A 20,157-nucleotide genomic window follows, 5' to 3' on the forward strand; every position below is an offset into this window, starting at 1 on the left:
TTTCTTTTTATATTGGTAGTGATGTTTTTATTGCTCTGTTGCACTGCCTTGTGTTATGTTGTAAACTAGCCAGAATGGCCCTTGGCTAGATGGACAGTATATGAAATAAAATAAAATAAAACAAACAAACAAATATAAATATTTTAAGAAACAGCAGTCACAACCATAGCTATCAGGACAGCTGCAAACTGCACCCATACCCACAGCTGTAGCTGCTGTCACAGCAGAAGTTTCCAGCTGATATGGTCGGCGCTCCTGTCGAAGCCCAGGTCGCCTTGTGGTACAAGGAGATGGCCCGGGCGGTTGACACGATCGCACCTAGGCGCCCTCTCCCTGCCTGCAGAGCCTATAAGGCTCCATGGTACACGGAGGAGCTTTTGGCCATGAAACGGTTGGGGAGACGGCTTGAGCGCAGATGGAGGAAATATCGCTGCGACTATGACCAAACACAGCTTAGAGCCCATTATCGGGCCTACTCTGTGGCAATACGGCTGGCGAAACGCCAGTATTTCTCCAGCCGTATCGCTTCCTCGGTGTGTCGTCCAGCAGAGCTATTTCGAGTGGTCCAGGACCTTCTTCAACCTAATGGTTCGGTGGAGGTCCTGGACTCCTCAGTGGCTCGCTGTAACGAATTTGTTACGCACTTTGAGGGGAAAATTGCTCAGATTCGCAAAGATTTGGACTCCACTGTTGATGCAGAGCCCATGGTTGTGTCCAGTGCTCCGGACTTATGTCATAATTTATTGGATGAGTTTCAGTTGTTGCGACCTGAGGATGTGGACAGGGTGCTTGGATCGGTTCGTGCCACCACTACACAACTCGACCCTTGCCCATCATGGCTAATAAAGAAATCTGCCAGGGGAGTTTGCACCTGGATCCTGGAGGTCATCAACTCCTTGTTAAGAGAGGGAGTGGTTCCTGCCCCATTAAAGGAGGCAGTGATTCGCCCGCTCCTAAAAAAACCTAATCTGGATCCAGGTCTAGTGAACAACTATCGTCCAATAGCAAACCTCCCTTTTCTGGGCAAGGTGTTGGAACGTGTGGTGGCTGAGCAGCTCCAGGCTCTCCTGGATGAAACGGATTATCTAGATCCATTTCAATCGGGTTTCAGGCCGGGTTATGGGACGGAAACTGCCTTGGTCGCCCTGTATGACGACCTTTGCCGGGAGAAAGACAGGGGTAATGCATCCCTGTTGATTCTCCTGGACCTCTCAGCGGCTTTCGACACCATCGACCATGGTGTCCTTCTGGACAGACTGGCTGGGATGGGAATTGGAGGCACTGTTTTACAGTGGTTCCATTCCTACCTGGCTGATCGAGTCCAGAAGGTGGTGCTGGGGGACAGTAGCTCTGACCCATGGCGGTTGCGTCATGGGGTTCCTCAGGGCTCTATACTGTCCCCCATGCTGTTCAATATCTACATGAAACCGCTGGGGGAGGTCGTTAGGAGGTTTGGGCTGAGGAGTCAGCAATATGCTGACGACACCCAGCTCTACCTCTCATTTTCTACTAATCCAGGTGTGGCAGTCACCATTCTGAACTCGTGCCTGGACTCAATAATGGTCTGGATGAGGGTCAATAAACTGAGGCTCAATCCAGACAAGTCTGAAGTGCTGCTGGTAGGTGCCCCGCCAGATAGGTTAAAGGGCCATCTCCCTACCTTAGACGGGATCACACTCCCCCTAAAGGATAGGGTCCGCAGCTTGGGGGTGCTCCTTGACCCCAGTCTGACCTTGGAAGCCCAGGTGGACTCGGTGTCCAGGGGTGCCTTCTTACAGCTGCGGAGAATATATCAACTTCGCCCTTACCTGGATGAGCAGAGCCTGGCAGCAGTCACTCATGCACTGGTAACAACCAGACTGGATTACTGCAATGCGCTATACGTGGGGCAGCCTTTGAAGACGGTCCGACGACTGCAACTGGCACAGAACCGGGCTGCGCGGCTGGTAAGTGGTGCCGCCGCACGGACTCATATCACGCCGGTTCTGAAAAATTTACACTGGCTGCCGGTTGCTGCTCGGGCCCAATTCAAAGTGCTTACTTTGACATATAAAGCCTTAAACGGCTTAGGACCTGGTTACCTAAAGGACCGCCTTCTTCCATATGTACCTGCCCGTCCTCTAAGATCAGGCCAGGAGGCCCTTCTGAAGGTGCCATCCCTGAAAGAGGTGAAGGGGATGGCATGTCGGAATAGGGCCTTCTCGGTTGTTGCCCCCCAACTTTGGAACACCCTCCCTAGAGAGATCCGCCTGGCTCCGACACTCTTGGCCTTTCGGCGCCAGGCAAAGACCTTTCTGTTCACCCAGCATTTTAATTAATTACTTTTAATGTTTTAATTGTTTTAAGAAATATTTTAATATATGGTATTTTATACTGTTTCTTAAAATGTTTTTAATGTGTTTAGGTTTTAATGTTGTACGCCGCCCAGAAGCCACTGGCAATGGTGCGGCTAAAAAATATTGTAAATAAATAAATAAATAAATATAAATAAGTTTTACAGTAATTTTTAAATGTTGCAGGATGTGAAGCTTTCCATGTGTTAAAGGTAAGGCAGAAGAAGAATCCTTTATCCTTACCTGTCAGAAGTAAAACTGTCATTGATCTGATGTTCCATTTCATGAGACGTGCAAATGCCATAGAAGAATAAAAACTCAACAAGCTCTTTTGTAACAACACAAAGAGAACCAGTTAAATGACTTATATGACTCGTGCACCTGCACTGAATTTATACCCCTTCTGGTGAAATTTTATGCTGCTGACAAAAGGCACAAGCAGAGCTTTATTGAATTTAATGCCATTGTCGTGAGGAGCCATTGTTCTACTATGGCATTGAAACTTTATTTTGCATGAGCAGATCGCCAAACAAACCTCTGAGTTCAAATGTTTTCTTTAATTTTTCAACCCAAAAGCAACACAGTGAAATATCTACTTTTCCCCCCGCTGATGGTAACAACATATGACTACAAAAATGTAAGCATATATTAGCTTGTAAAGCTTTGGAAATATATCTCAACTCAGCAGGTGAAATTACAGAAAGCCACAGATCTTAAGTGATTGATTTTGTTTTAAAGGGAGACTTCTATTAATGGAAATAGACTATTTCTGAGCCAAATAACCGGAAGTGAGTGAAAAGATGGTGCCTCCTTCTCATTCCATGGGAAACATAGAGAACAATGTGACCCTCTCCCTCCCACCTGGACTTCTCGGATCCCACAGCCAACATAGCCTTTTAGCAGTACATAACCTTTTCAGATTATTGCTTGCTATTACAGTAGGAATAGGAAATTCTGTCTTTAATCCTGCATTCACATTCTTTTAACCTTAATGATTGTTGTTGTTTTTTTTCCCTTGAATAAGTGATTCAAGAGTTTTGCAACATCCTCAGAAAGGGCTGGATATTTCTCCATTCCCAATGGAGCATGTTCAATAGCTATAGCTGTTCCGGATCAAGTAAGGGCCACGTTGCAGTTCCCTGTCATATACATGTTTAAAATATTGGGCTCTGCACAAAGAAAGGGACAGCAATTCTGATTCACACTAATGTGATCGAATACACAGAGATTTCTATTATTTCTGTGTTTTGAGTGCATCCTATGAATCTGTCAGTGTTTTTACCCTCCCCAATTGAAACAAAATTCACCCAGTCCCTACTGTCAGCATGTGGAGAATGATGACAGAGGGACTGGGCATTCTTCTGCATTTATTCATCTTGGACAAGAGAACATCTCAACATGGATATGGATGAGGAGGAACAGGCGCCATAAACACTGTGAATTTTGATACATTTTGGATAGGAATAGTATACAGTCGTGCCCCGCTGGATGATTACCCCACTCTATGACGAATCCGCTTGATGTTGAAGTTTTTACAATCGCTTTTGCGATCGCTTCACGATGTTTAGATGGGATTTTTTGCTTAGCCATGATCAGTTCCCTGCTTCAGGAACTGATTTTTCGCTTTACGACGATCAGCAAACAGCGGATTGTCAGGTTTCAAAATGGCCACCGGCTGAAGAAAATGGCTGCCCGTTGTGTTAGGGACGGATTCCTCGCATTACAGGCACCAAAAAATAGCCACCGTATGGAGGATCTTCGCTGGACGAGCAGGTATTCAGCGGTTTTCAACGCGTTTCAATGGGGTTTTTTATTTCATTTGACGAAGATTTCGCTCTATAGCAATTTCACTGGAATGAATTAACGTCATCAAGTGAGGCACCACTGTAATTATCAGTTGTCCACATTGACTTCCAAAATAAACCAAGACCCTCATGTGAGAAACAAATGCTTTGAAACTAATTAACTGCTGAATCTTAATGTTATCTTTCCCCACCCTAAAAGCTAAAAGAAACTTTGCTTCAAGCAAGCAATGTCAGTGTGGGTGTGTGGACAATCACAGGATAATGAGCAGCATTTTGGTCTCAGGACTCAAGGTGTAAAAAGTTTAAACTCCAAACCTTGCTACAGAGACAACAGAGACTCAGCATCAGAAGAAGAACTGATAATCTCTCTGAGATATGTAACATCAATTTCTGGACAATCTTTCTGCATCATCCATGAAGGGGGTGTGCTTAGAGACCAAGGAAGTAAATTTAATCCATGAAAGCTTGCTGTTTAATTTGTTAGTGGTCCAATAAAAGATGTCCCCTATTCTTCTATTCGTATGATCTTCAGGACCACACCAGCCCTTTTCTTGTTGTCTCCAACTAAAAACAAGTACACAAAAACAGCACTGTAGTTTAGTTTCAGCTCATACCCTTTAGAATCCTCTCTCAGTCATTCAGATCTGCCAAACCACACAGTCGTAAGATAAATATTTCTATCACGACTGGTAGGTAGATGTTTTGGGGTGGGTATTTTTTTTTGGCACCTACCATTCCTCCGGGGTTATCTTTAATTATAATGGAATGTGCCTGGAAAGTGGTTTAGAGCTGAGAAGCAAATCTTCAAAGCAAGGCCCAAGCTGCAGTCAGCAAATGCAGTTTTAAAATGCAGCAAAAGAATGTGAGGGATGGAGTTGCAAAATCACCAGACTTCAAAGGAGTAGGTAGGTCATGACAGGAAGAAAGGGCATGTTGATATGGAAGGAAGAGCAGCGTGGGAAACTGAATGGATGTAGAGCATATATGCATTCAAAACACACAGAAAGATTTTTTTAAAAAAATCCATAAATAATTAAAAGCTGAACTATTATAGCAAAAAGTTAAGCCATCTACAGGCAGTGCATTTTAATAGGAACAATTAAAAATCAATTAATAGGAATAAAATGTTTAATAAGAACAATAGTTCATGTCATCAGAACCCCCATTCTCCCATCACTCTAGATGCAACCCTCAGCAGTCAGGTTTGGCATATGTCATCAGTCAGACTGCCTGATAATTATAAGATCCAAGCCCTATGGCATGGAAAAGCTGTGTATCTATGGACAATGTCAACGACCAAACCTGACTAGGACCTAAATCCATTTGGTAGTCTCAGCTAGAGGAGACACCTTGAATCAAATGCTGAATAAGAAGTCAACCCTTTCCAATGGGTCATGCAAGTGGAAGGTGCAGCCTGTGTTTGATCCTAGACAAAAGTTCATGTGAATGGGATTCACAAGTCTCAGGTGCTGCCTGATATCTCAGGGAAGTGCTATGATTCTGTGACTCTCCAGGTGAGGAGAAAAAAATGTAGGGAGAGCACCACTGGAAGGAAACGAAGTTTGATTTTTGTGTGGCTTTAAGGCCTACACAGTCATCACTATTCATAGTTTGGCTCCACAGATGTGCAGAGCTGTGCGGGCATGGACTCTCTTCCATCCCTACCGAGAGAAAAATAATGAGCTAAGGAAATGTTTCCAGCATTGCCCACATAAGCAGGGTGAGACCCGGGATTTCATGCCCTCTATAAGGTGGCCCTGTCGTCATCCTGGTCTCCTTTGTAAGTTACTTGGACCATCTGCTGCCCTGGGCCTCCAGTGAAAAACTCGTTGGTTGTTTGGGGGTCAGGTAGGAATATCTGGCCTCTCCTACCAGACTGGTGTATTGAACAAAAGGTGGGCAGGGCATTCTTGCCTATCTCACACTGACTGCCGATGGGGCATGCCTGGGCAGCTCAGGGGTGGCGTTGTGGTTAAATCAGCTATACTGACAGGTAGTGGAAATTGGAAGATGCTTATTGGTAGGTTCTCAAGGGGCATGTGGGAGGGGGCTACTGCATCCCATTGTTTCTGCACTGTGATTCTTGAGATTCCCTTGCTGGGATGAGGGATACATCAGGGACCCACCCTGATGGCGTCCTACCTAATGTCTTAAGGATTTGGCAGGTAGTGACATGGGAACATCACTCAGTCATTCACCAGCTTGGAATGACCTTTCTAGAGGACAGCACAGAACCAGGGCTTCAGACTCACCCATCAAGGTGAGACAAGAGCAGAGACAAGATTGGACATCAGAATCCTGATCCAGGTTTCCATACTATAGTAGACCCCTCTGAAAGAAGTGGAAGGTTTCAATTTAAATGTTTGATCATTTGTGGCCCTCTTTAAACCCATCACCTGTATCTCATCTCATTATTCTGGGCTGGGGGGCAAAACAGTTGAAGCTAAGATTTCACTAACTCAGCATTAATTCCTGCCCCACCACGAGCCAAGAATGTCCAAGAGGGTGGATGGGCTGTTCCTCTTCGTTTGAAGAACTGGGGTGTGATATCTTATCCACAGCTGCCTCAGCTATAACTTTAAAAAACCCCACAGCTATAAGGCAACCTGCATCTTTCCTGTTTTATATCTAGGAAAGACACCTTAGCATAATCCATTTTGCCAAGAACTTTTGGACTTTACATCTAGGAGTAATTTTCCTGGCAAAATCCATCAATATTCAAACTTTAACTGGAATGAGTCATGGCAACTGGACTTATTTTCTTATTAGGTTGAAGGGAAGAAGTCCAGTTGCCATGACTCAGCTTCCAAATAACTTCACCTGGATGACGGAGAGTCTTCATAGATATGTTCAGAATTTAAATTCTTCACACTGGTGCATGCCTGATAAAGTGGATGGTCCTGATCCATGAAAGCTTGCAGACTGATGATGTTATTTTTAGTGGTCTATATAGGTATTGCCTACTCTTGCATTTGTATGGGGGAAAAGAAAAATTGCCAGCACTGGAGAGTGTTCCAAAAACAACATTTGATCTAATTAGATCATTCTTGCATAGGCCCATTTGCCAGGGTTCCCTCAAGTCTGTTTCCACAATTAGTTGGTCCTGAAGCAATTCTGCGTCTTCCCACTCCATGCCTGTTCTTGCATCTGTGTCATCTTAAGGGGCCATCCTATAACATCTCAGGGGTTTTAAGTCCAGGACCTGAAATTTCATGGAACTGAATGCTAGTGATCTGATAGTATGTCTTAATTAAACTCAGCAGGCCTTACTTCTGTGTAGATGTAATTGGGTTACACAATGAATGGCCCAAACAGTATCATACTCTTAAGCTACTAATCTTACAAACTTACAAATGTTTGTTGTCCAGATGTAAATCTTACATTCACCAAATAAAGCTTACAGGTTCCTCTTAGCACACAAATTATAAGCAAAAGTCACCATTTAAGGCCACATTTACATTCTGGACCTGATTCCTTAGATTTAAATACCATCACTTCTTCCTTCTCCCAACTCAAAGACCCTGCCATTTGGCCAGATACAGGAACCAGCAAAACACAAAGGCATAAAGCTCAAAGATCAAACTCTCATTGATCACAGAACTCTTAAATGCCTCTGTCCATGCAAGATACACAGGAGATAGTGAAGGGGTGCAAAGACAGCTGTTCTCCCAAGGTAAAGAATTGGTCTCCTCATATATAAGACACAGAAGTCCTTTAATCTCTTCACAATGAGCAAAAATGTTTTCGTTGTTCTGGAGGTTTATAGTATCTTAGTATGCTATCATTTCTGGCAGGAGTGAAGGTTCTTTTTTTCTTTGAAAAAAATAAAGCTCAAAAATAACAAGTCAATAACTTTTCCTTTGGAACAGACGAACCACATCACAGCAATGAACTCTTTGAGAAGAAATGTATATCAAATGATGAAGCCGCTGCAGAGCCATGCTTCAGCAGCACGACTTGCTTTTGCCTTCATCCCCGGATGAGGCAAGACCTCACAGTTTTGCATCAGTATCTTGAGGGAGAGGGGGGATGGTAGGTTATTTAAGGACCATTCCCCCCCTCTCCTCTTCCTTTGATGGAAACAGTCAAAGAAAGATTTCTGTTGTTTAGCTCTTTTACTAGCTGCATAGTTGGTTTTGAGGCCTCTCAGCACTCGGATTTGGGGGGGCTACCTCCAATTGGCTACCTCCCTTGGTTTGCCTGGCATTTGTCAATATTAACCAGCATATCTAACTGTTTTTTGTTTCCTGTTAGTTAGGTTAAAATAGACATAGTCCAGGAGGGGTGGGGTGTGATCGCTCAGCTCGCACAAGCCACGCCGCAGTGTGAGCTAACCTTCATTTTAAAAATTAATATATAAAAGGCTTTACACATCTGAACTATTACCTAGGCTGATAATTAACCATCCTACAGTAGTATTTAAATAGCGACTGTTACTCACTTGGTTCTTTGTTTGTTGGCGCTTTACTGCTTGAGCCGGCTACTGCATGGCTTGGCCGTTCAGTGCCTTGGAGGTATGTCGCAGCGCTTCCAACCCCCAACCCCCTGGACTTGCTTGGCATTGAATGGTAGAGGGTGCCAGGCAGTTGGCTAGGCATTCCTGTACTGGAAGGAATTTGCTACTGCGTGGCTTGGCCATTAGGCACCTTGGAGGTTTGTCGTGCCACTTCCCCCCCCCCAGACTTGCTTGGCATTGAATGGTAGAGGGTGCTAGGCAGTCAGCCAGCCACGCCTATACTGGAAAGCACTTGTTTAATTAGGCCATTTCATTTAGTGGGCTTCTTTAATTAGCTACCCTTCATTACTTATATTGGGCAGCGCAGAAAATTGTATAAATTGGACTGGCTGCTTAATCAACAGGGATCATTTGAATAAATTAATTGATTATGTAGAATATTATAATTAGCTGATTCATTAGCGTAGTGACGACTGTACTTGAATATTAATTGAGTAATTCATCAGTGGTTACATTTATTGAATAAATTAACTAATTGCTGATACATAGTAGGGGTGTTTGTATTTGAATATTAAGGGGGTAATTCATTAGGGGTTTGCAATTGATTGATTATTAGTGGTTTACAATTGGTTGATTAGCTTAATTAATTGCTAATACATAGGAGAGGTGATTGTGCAGGAATAACTCAATTAAATGTGAATATATAGGGATAATTAATAAGTTAATTGTATAGGGGTAATTAAAAATCGATTGCACATGTAATTGTGGGATATTTTGTTGTTTAATTATATTTGAGTAAACATAATTTTCATTAACTGATGATAGTTTTCATTAATTAATAATAATTAAGGTATTTGTGACTATTTGAAAGGGCAGAAATCCTGTGGCTGTTCTTTTGTAACTCAGCTTGGATAGAGGGGCACGAGGACCTCAAAGAAGGGGCAAGATAATAAAAAAGGGAAACAGTCTGCCAAGAAGCATCCAGTGCCTCAGGTGTCACTGCCCTAGTTCTTTTCGGATGAGGAGTCATGGCCCATATGGCAGCATGGCAGCTTTTGAAGCTGCAAGAACAGCAAAAAGAACACCTCAGCCCAGCGAGGCGCATCCATGCCGGTCAGCTAGGGCTTCTAAAAGTCATCGCAGGGCTAAGCTTAAAGCTCTGGTGGAGAACCTAATGCACAGGTTTAGTGTTTTTGAAGCTGAGCAACAAGCAGACAGAACAGCCAGAAAGGAAGTGAATGAGGCAATGGTAACTGCACCGCAAATGGTTTCAGACAAAGTGAGGGCAACCCTACTCACAGCAGCATCCAGCACGTCAGTTCTAGGTGTGCAGGAGGCATTGGAGGAGTTTAGACCAGATACCATGCACAGCAGGGAGGAGACTGTCACCATGCCTTTGCCTGGCAAGTCATCTGTCACACCAGACACCTCTTCACAGTTCCCCACCTGGCCCTAGCCAGGCAGTGGACAGACCATGAATTCTGACACCACTCCACAATTCCTGGCCTGGCCTTGGCCAGGCAGTGGACAAACCACTGCACCTGGCACCTCCTCACATCTCTCTTTATCCTTCTCATCATTCTTATCCAGGTCCTTCTTTTCTGTATTTCTATTCATTAAATCAAAAAAATCTACTTTTACCTTTCTAGATTTTTTCTTTCATCACAGGGGTGAGGTGGTCAGCCAGGGGCATCACACGCTCCCCAAATGGCAAAGCTTGCAATGTCATGGTATTATAACCTGTGTCCGGAACTGAAGGGTATGGCCAGACACTTGCACCAGCAGCCAGAGTTACTGGGGCTGGAAATGTAGGTTGTGGGCATGGCATGGCCCAGCCACTAAACTGGGCGCTCGTACAAGGCCACGTAGAACCCAGCGCCCCAAAGGTCTGAATATTATATGGGGTATAATGTAGTAAATTTAAGAATTTTCCCTTTAAAGTCAGTTCCCTATCTTTAGTTCCCCCAGATCTGCGTTCAAAAGCCCCACCACTAAGCTTTTCCACAAAACTCTAGCAGGTCACCCATTTCTTCATCACAGACCTCTGCCTAAAAGGTACCCACGACTGCAGAAAATTCACCCTTAAACTTTTGGTTTGCTTGATTATTTTGTATCCTGCTGCTGGACACCAATTATGGTGTTTGCCCTTGTGGCCCCTGCTTGTCTTTCCCTCACAAAGGCTCACGTCGTGCTTTCCTCCCACTGCCACCAGCGGATTACCTCAATCCACAATATAAATGATGTTTGTCAGAACACATTGTCTTGTGAACACAAACAGAACTTATTTATTGAAGTGAAGCAGACTGAATAGTAACAGAAGTTCTTCAGATACACATTATACACAAACAAATAATCAACAGTTCTCTCAGTACATACTTCTTTTCTCTTACTGTATCATTACAACCTTCTCTACCTATTTTTCCTAACCAGCTTTATCTCTCTCAGTATCTGTTCCCGCTCTCTCTGACTAACCAGCCCTATCTGACCCCTCCTCCCGCCAAACCTCATGTAGCTGGTGACTCCACTACACTTGGAGGGTCTGAATAACCATACATTCCCTTGCTTTATGTGAAGTTTCATTCAAATGTCAAGCTGTGCAAGGGATCCAGAACATGGCTGCTCTCCCAGTCTTTTGCCTTCCGACTAAGCCACTTGCCCAGAGTATTCTTTTAATGAGATAACTTCATGATATGTAAAAGGAATCTTACCCCTTTCTGTCTCTGGATAGTCTTGTTCCCCGGTTAGATTTTAGTCATCATAAGAAGAAAAACTATCACCTAACCACAACCAGAGAGTTGAAGAAAACACACGTGGAAATGTGACAGGCAAGATGAAATAAACCTCCATGCTTTTTTTTCACATGGTTGGATGCCAGTAATTGATGTTCTGTCATAGCTATCAACTGCCTCTCAGGATGCACATATGGGAGATGACTGAGCAACCAGCAAGGTGATATACCATTGTAAGCACTTGGGTGTGTCTTTTCTCAGTGTTTGGGATGTGCAGTGAAACCTCGCAATAGAATTAACAATGGCTCATAGGTCGATTTTCCTCCTGATTAATGATGTTAATTGAAGTTGAAGTATGCACATGTATCAAGGGGAGAACACAACCTTCTCAGCTTGTCTCCCCAACAATACAGATGGCACATGTTGCTGAGAGATAAGTTAACCTCAGTGCAAGTATGTTGGAATAATTCTGAAGCCTGATTCCCCTGCCATAGAAACTGTCAACGGCTTCAGCTGTCGTTACTCATTAACTGTAATATGTGAAGATTTTGGATTCAGTGGATTGATTTTCCTACAACCCTTTCTTGCTGTAAGTTGAGTTTCCTTTCTAGAAAACAGGAGAAGAAGACTGGATTGTCTAGATTTGCCTAGTCCCTTTTTGGTTCTTAGTATTAATCCTAGAAAACTTGAACTATGGTAATAAAAAAGGCCTTCTAAAAGAGAGAGAGGGAATGCTAATAAAATACGGCATTACAATAAGGTATCAGCAATTAGGAAACAATGTCCTAATATTATCCCAATAAATGCAATTGTTTAATCATCAGAGATATGTGGACCTCCTTGACCATCATTACACCCAAATACAGGGTACGCCATTTGGTACTTACCTTTCCCCATGCCCTTTTGATGAAACTTCAACCTCATCTTTCTGTGATGGCATTTGTGTGTTTCAGAATCTGAGGGAGTGTTCCATTTACAAGGCAATAGGTACCATCATCTTTATTTTATTATTTATTTTTTATTTAAAATACTTTTGCCCCACCTTTCTCCTTAAAAAGTACCCAAGGCAGCTGAAACCATTCAAAGACAATATTAAAACTAATATTAAATATTAATATTAAATAAAAGACAATATGAAAGCTAACAACAATCTGATACAACAGTCCATTTAAAAACCCCACTCAGGCATCCTGAAAAGAAAGATCTTCACCTGCATGTGAAGCTGTGCTCCCAAATTCCTCAGCCTATAATTTCTTTTCCTTCCAGCCTTCGGTTCCCATTTCTTTTTGTCTTCTAAGATCAACTGTGTACTTTCTTGCACTCATTATACAAAATGACTCATCATTAAAATATTCTAGCTTCTGCATTTTAAATACTTTATGATTTCTTGGTCTTTATTCATTCCTTTAGTACTTTTTCAATGTCCACCGTCTCAAACCAAGAATGCCTCAGTCTCTTACAGTAAAATAATATTTCAATGCTCCAGTCTTTTTAATACAGTGTGTGGTCAAGGACCTCTTCATATTGTGCATTAAAGTCCATAGTTCCATGCCATGCAAAAAGAATCAATGATACAAAGCACTATTCAATGAACTATCTTCAATTTTTTTTTAAAAAAATGTTTTCACTGTATGCTACTGTACATTCTTCATCTTAATGAATCTTCTCTAGACAGTCCCTATGCTGACTGTTATTGTATGACTATGATCCTGCAATTGACTCATCATAAACTTATAGCTATTAACAGGCACCACTTTCATTTGAGGGCTTCAATTACATTTATTGTGATGCATGTTTCTATTCAACACCATGAACTTGGTTTTCATAATATTCATTTTGATTGTGTGCTCATTAGTTACACCACTGAATTGCTGAGTAATCTTTGCAGACCATATTAACTGCCAGCTAGTGATACTGTGTCATCTCTAACTTGGATGCTTATGATTGTCTGTCAATTGACAATGATGGTACATAAATTATTTTAAGTTGTTTTTTTTAACATGTATTTTATTAGATTTATTCCCCACCTATCTAGACCAACGGTCTAAACTGGTACTCCTGCTACTTTGATATACTCCTGCTACTTTGGTAGCAGGGTAAAAATCAAAACAGTGGTGAAAGTATACATTCTTGTCATACTCCTAATATCTCTATATTCTACATCTCTTTTCAATTGTTTTTTTTTTTTGTGGGGGGAGGTTGGGTTGTTTCTTTCCCAATACTTTTGAATGGGGACTTCTTCATATCAACAACTCTATCAGCTTTGTATGTTGGACTTTTTGAAAAAGGTTTTCCACAGTTATTATGGGAACATACATATCCACACATATGTCACAGCATCTTTCTCCAAGTACCTGGAAGCTGGTTCTAAACTCTCCTTTGAATCCAATATGATTTGTTTTCTGTGCCTTCTTCGCACTTGTAAAGTCTACAAGACAGGATTTTTAAGAATACAAAAAGCAAATATACCACTAAGCTTATTGTTCTGAAGTCACTATACAAGCTTTGACATTTTCATTTTGAATAATCTAATAAAGATTGAGCATAGCCAAATTTCAAGAATGATTCGTGTTCTGTTAATTTGATCAAAAAGATTTTTAAAAAGAGAGACTGAAAAGATTTGTTAATTCCATATATAGTCAAACTGGAATTAGACTTCAGTATTTAATGTGGCATTAATTCTACACTTTTGTTGCAACAGATTTGACATTACATACAATATTATGCTAAAATTGCATTATGATAGCAATTCCCAACAACCCCCCCCCAACCAGCACAGCCAATGACTAGGAAATGCCAGGAACTGTTGTCAAAAACTATCTTTCCAAAATCCAGAGCTAAGCATCTTTCTTGAGTATATCTGTGAAAATTCTCATCTTTATTGAGCTTCCAGAAAAAAGCAATTTCCTTCTTTTCTCACCATGGATTTCTAGGAGCTGAACTGGATGCTACTTTGAAGAAAGAAGGTCATGAGATATTTATAGTAGAAAAATGGAGAGACAATTATTGACGCAGATGCTTGCTGCAACTCTTAAATTTCATAGCTTCTTTGTTGCTTTTGCTGCATAGCTCCCCACCACCAAATCTGATGAGCTAAGAAGCTGTGACAATATATTATGCATCATTGCTGGGTTTCTAAAAAAAAATCCAATGTAAATGAAAAGGCATTTACTTGTCTTGATAATATGGCATTGTCCCTTAAATTGTGTACTCAGACACATGCCATGTTAAGTTAAATGGATCTTAGATGTATGTAAATCACATACCATCCCATAGTGAAATGTAACAAAATAGCAACTATATGGTTTCCTCTAGTCTGCCTATTTCTCTCCATCAAAACCTTGTACTGTAGATTTAGCTGAGGTGGTGACTGGCCCAAGGTAATCCAGTAAACTTTGTGACTGAACTTTGTTTCAAATCTATTACATCAAACAAGCTCTCTTAGATCAGTGCTCAGCATATGTTGTTGTTGTTGTTTAGTCGTTTAGTCGTGTCCGACTCTTCGTGACCCCATGGACCAGAGCACGCCAGGCCCTCCTGTCTTCTACTGCCTCCCGGAGTTGTGTCAGGTTCATGTTGGTTGCTTCGCAGACACTGTCCAGCCATCTCATCCTCGGTCGTCCCCTTCTCCTCTTGCCATCACACCTTCCTAACATCAAGGTTTTTTCCAAGGACTCTTTTCTTCTCATGAGATGGCCAAAGTACTGGAGCCTCAGCTTCAGGATCTGTCCTTCAAGTGAGCATTCAGGGTTGATTTCCTTTAGAACTGATAGGTTTGTTCTCCTTGCAGTCCAGGGGATTCTCAAGAGCCTCCTCCAGCACCACAATTCAAAGGCATCAATTCTTCGGCGGTCTGCTTTCTTTATGGTCCAGCTCTCACTTCCATACATCATGACAGGAAAAACCATAGCTTTGACTATTCGGACTTTTGTTGGCAAGGTGATGTCTCTGCTTTTCAAGATGCTGTCAAGATTTGTCATCGCTTTCCTCCCAAGAAGAAGGCGCCTTTTAATTTCAGGGCTGCTGTCTCCATCTGCAGTGATCATGGAGCCCAGGAAGATAAAATTTGACACTGCCTCCATATCTTCCCCTTCTATTTCCCAGGAGGTGATGGGACCAGTGGCCATGATCTTAGTTTTTTTGATGTTGAGTTTCAGACCATTTTTTGCACTCTCCTCTTTCACTCTCATTACAAGGTTCTTTAATTCCTCCTCACTTTCTGCCATCAGAGTGGTATCATCTGCATATCGGAGGTTGTTGATATTTCTTCCGGCAATCTTAATTCCGGCTTGGGTTTCTTCCAGTCCAGCCTTCCGCATGATGTATTCTGCATATAAGTTAAATAAGCTGGGGGACAATATACAGCCTTGCCGTACTCCTTTCCCAATTTTGAACCACTCAGTTGTTCCATGACCAGTTCTAACTGTTGCTTCCTGTCCCACATATAGGTTTCTCAGGAGACAGATAAAGTGGTCAGGCACTCCCATTTCTTTAAGAACTTGCCATAGTTTGCTGTGGTCCACACAGTCAAAGGCTTTCGCATAGTCAATGAAGCAGAAGTAGATATTTTTCTGGAACTCTCTGGCTTTCTCCATAATCCAGCGCAAGTTAGCAATTTGGTCTCGAGTTCCTCTGCCTCTTCGGAATCCAGCTTGTACTTCTGGGAGTTCTCGGTCCACATACTGCTGAAGCCTACCTTGCAGGATTTTGAGCATAACCTTGCTAGCGTGTGAAATGAGTGCAATTGTACGGTAGTTGGAGCATTCTTTGGCACTGCCTTTCTTTGGGATTGGGATGTAGACTGATCTTTTCCAATCCTCTGGCCACTGTTGAGTTTTCCAAACTTGCTGGCATATTGAATGTAGCACCTTAACAGCATCATCTTTCAAGATTTTAAATAGTTCAACTGGAATGCCATCACCTCCACTGGCCTTGTTGTTAGCCAGGCTTTCTAAGGCCCACTTGACTTCGCTCTCCAGGATGTCTGGCTCAAGGTCAGCAACTACATTGTCTGGGTTGTCCGGGATATCCAAATCTTTCTGATATAATTCCTCTGTGTATTCTTGCCACCTCTTCTTGACGTCTTCTGCTTCTGTTAGGTCCCTCCCATTTTTGTCTTTTATCATGTTCATCTTTGCGCAAAATGTTCCTCTAATATCTCCAATTTTCCTGAACAGATCTCTGGTCTTTCCTTTTCTGTTATCTTCCTCTATTTCTTTGCATTGTTCATTTAAGAAGGCCCTCTTGTCTCTCCTTGCTATTCTTTGGAAGTCTGCATTCAAGTTTCTGTAACTTTCCCTATCTCCCTTGCATTTTGCTTCCCTTCTCCTCTCTGCTATTTCTAAGGCCTCGTTGGACAGCCACTTTGCTTTCTTGCATTTCCTTTTCTTTGGGATGGTTTTTGTTGCTGCCTCCTGGACAATGTTACGAGCCTCTATCCAAAGTTCTTCAGGCACTCTGTCCACCAAATCTAGTTCCTTAAATCTGTTCTTTACTTCCACTGTGTATTCATAAGGGATTTGGTTTAGATTATACCTGAGTGGCCCAGTGGTTTTTCCTAATCTCTTCAGTCTAAGCTTGAATTTTGCTATGAGAAGCTGATGATCAGAACCGCAGTCAGCTCCAGGTCTTGTTTTTGCTGACTGTATAGAGCTTCTCCATCTTTGGCTGCAGAGAATATAATCAATCTGATTTCGATATTGCCCATCTGGTGATTTCCATGTATAGAGTCGCCTCTTGTGTTGTTGGAAAAGAGTGTTTGTGATGACCAGCTTATTCTCTTGACAAAACTCTATTAGCCTTTGTCCTGCTTCGTTCTGAACTCCAAGGCCAAACTTCCCTGTTGTTCCTTTTATCTCTTGGCTCCCTACTTTAGCATTCCAGTCCCCTAGAATGAGAAGAACATCTTTCTTTGGTGTCAGTTCTAGAAGGTGTTGTAAATCTTCATAGAATTGTTCAATTTCAGTCTCCTCAGCAATGCTGGTTGGTGCGTAAACTTGGATTATTGTGATGTTGAATGGTCTGCCTTGGATTCGTATTGACATCATTCTATCATTTTTGAGATTGTATCCCAGTACAGCTTTTCCCACTCTTTTGTTGACTATGAGGGCTACTCCATTCCTTCTACGGGATTCTTGCCCACAATAGTAGATATGGTAATCATCTGAGCTGAATTCGCCCATTCCTGTCCATTTTAGTTCACTGATGCCCAGGATGTCGATGTTTATTCTTGCCATCTCCTGTTTGACCACCTCCAGCTTCCCAACGTTCATAGATCTTACATTCCAGGTTCCTATGCAGTATTTTTCTTTGCAGCATTGGATTTTCCTTTCACTTCCAGGCACGTCCACAGCTGAGCGTCCTTTCGGCTTTGGCCCAACCACTTCATTAGCTCTGGAGCTACTTGTACTTGTCCTCCACTCTTCCTCAGTAGCATGTTGGACGCCTTCCGACCTGAGGGGCCCATCTTCCAGCGTCATATCTTTTAGCCTTTTGTTTCTGATCATGGGGCGTTCTTGGCAAAGATACTGGAGTGGCTTGCCATTTCCTACTCCAGGTGGATTGCGTTTAGTCGGAACTCTCCACTATGTCCTGTCCGTCTTGGGTGTCCCTGCACGGCATAGCCCATAGTTTCTCTGAGTTACTCAAGCCCCTTCGCCACGACAAGGCAGCAATCCATGAAGGAGCAGCAATCCATGAAGGAGCAGCAATCCTTCATGGATTGCTCAGCATATACATGATACTAAGGCTGAAATACAGCAGTGGAGAAATAGCACAACAGTTAATGTGCTTAATTTATGTACCATGCAAATTTGCATGCCGTGCTTGATTTGCATAATATGTAAATTAGGCCAACCAGATTTGAGAGTATGAAATATGGCAGTGCTATCTGAAGGCATTATTTGATTGATCCTAGGAGCTATGCTGTTGCCCAAACTAGATAATGCTCTGATTAATAGAAGATTTTCTTTGGACATTAGGATTTGAGTTTGCAATTGTACACATAAAGCAAAATAAAGCATGCTATTGGGATGCCAATGATCAGGCAATCATAATCTAGTTCAATTCTCACAATTTATTGAGGTCACATTGCCATGACTCTAAAAATAAATAAAAAGTTACACTCGTATCAGGAAATGAATGACATGATCCCTCATTACAGTACAATAATAAGACATTCCTATTTTTAATATTGCAGAAATAAATGAAGTGCAAATAACTAGGTGTTTGTAACTAGCTACAAGTTCTGCATAGTTATACTATACAGTCATGGCCAAAAATAATGGCACCCTTGCAATTCTGTCAGAAAATGCAACCCTTCTCTCAGAAAATTGTTGCAGTTGCAAATGTTTTGTTACTCACATGTTCATTTCTTTGGTTTGCATTGGAACAACAGAAAAAAAAAACAGAAGAAAAGTCAAATCTGATACAATCCCACAGAGAAACCCAAAAATGCACTTGAAAAATAACAGTGAAAAAAGGAGAAAATATAATTCCAAAAATCTCTAAGATTGCATCTGTGTATCCATATGTCAGACAAAGAGAAAGCACAACCACAATAACCTAAAATAACAGCACTTTTCTGGGGCAACTGCCGCTATTTTGCAAAATTGTATAAGAATTTTCTTTATTTAGAATAACAAGAATCATGTTCTGTCAAGTCGATCGTTTTTAGGTTTTTTCAGGTAGAGAATGCTCAGAAATGGTTTAACTTACCCTTCTTCATGGGGCATCCTGGGATGTGCAGCTTGACACACAAGTTGGCTCTTCTTTGATGCCCAGTCATGAACTGAACTCCAAACCTCTGGCTCTACAGCCAGATACCTACCTCACTGAGCTATCCAGCCAGACAATTTAAAGTACCCCATAATATTTTGAAAAACATTTCAGAACCTTGGTAAAGCAAATGTGTCCATTGTTAGGAGAGACAAAAATTTATGAGGTTGTTCTGAAGGGCAATAAAAAATAAATGTTCTGGGCTCAGCCCAATGAACTAGACTCCTTGTTGAGCAATATTTGCAGTGTGTACACTTAAAAACACCCCCTAATCTGTAGTAACAAAGAAAAGGGCTCTAGACGCAATTAGGAGCATCTGGAGCACAGGGCAGCCTTATCTACATAATTGAATTGGGTCATCATATCACAGATTTGTGACAGTTGACTAAGTTTACTATTCTAAACCTATCGGGATCCTTGGAATAACTCACCAAAGCAGTCTTAAGTGAAGAAAAAACTTGAGCCTCAGCAGCATAGCTTCAGTCTGGTCATGTCTTTTCATTATCCATGTGAAAAGAAAGGAAATTTCATTCACAATCAAGATGTTACTTCAGGGAGACTGTGAAATCCAAACTGACCAATTAGTGCTCTCTAGGTGACTACTGAATTTAAATCCCTGTTCAGGCATTCAGGGTCAACTTAATCTGAATATGTGAGGAGATGGAGCAGGAGCACTGCCTCTCCACTGTTATCTCTCTGCATGTTGACAGCAACAGTCTGAAATGAGCAGACACCCCTAGGCAGAAATGAACAGACACCCCTAGGCAGAAATGAACAGACACCCCTAGGCACCCTCTAGGAGATCTGGTTCTCTCAAAATTCAGGGGTTTATATCACATGGAGAGTAACTAGTGAAGGGCAGTGTCCTCTTCAACCATTCTCCATATGATGAGAATGATGACAGAGATAGCCAGGGCTGGCCTGCTCTCTTTTCTCAGTTTTCCATTTAGGTTAACCTTATCCTGAATGCCTATCTGAGGCTTGATTTAGGGGCCAATGGGCAAAGTAGCATAAACTGGTCGCTACAACTACATTGGCATGTGTATTGCTCCAAGTAG

The sequence above is a fragment of the Pogona vitticeps genome, chromosome 5, assembly GCF_051106095.1.
Source record: "Pogona vitticeps strain Pit_001003342236 chromosome 5, PviZW2.1, whole genome shotgun sequence".
NCBI lineage: Eukaryota > Metazoa > Chordata > Lepidosauria > Squamata > Agamidae > Pogona > Pogona vitticeps.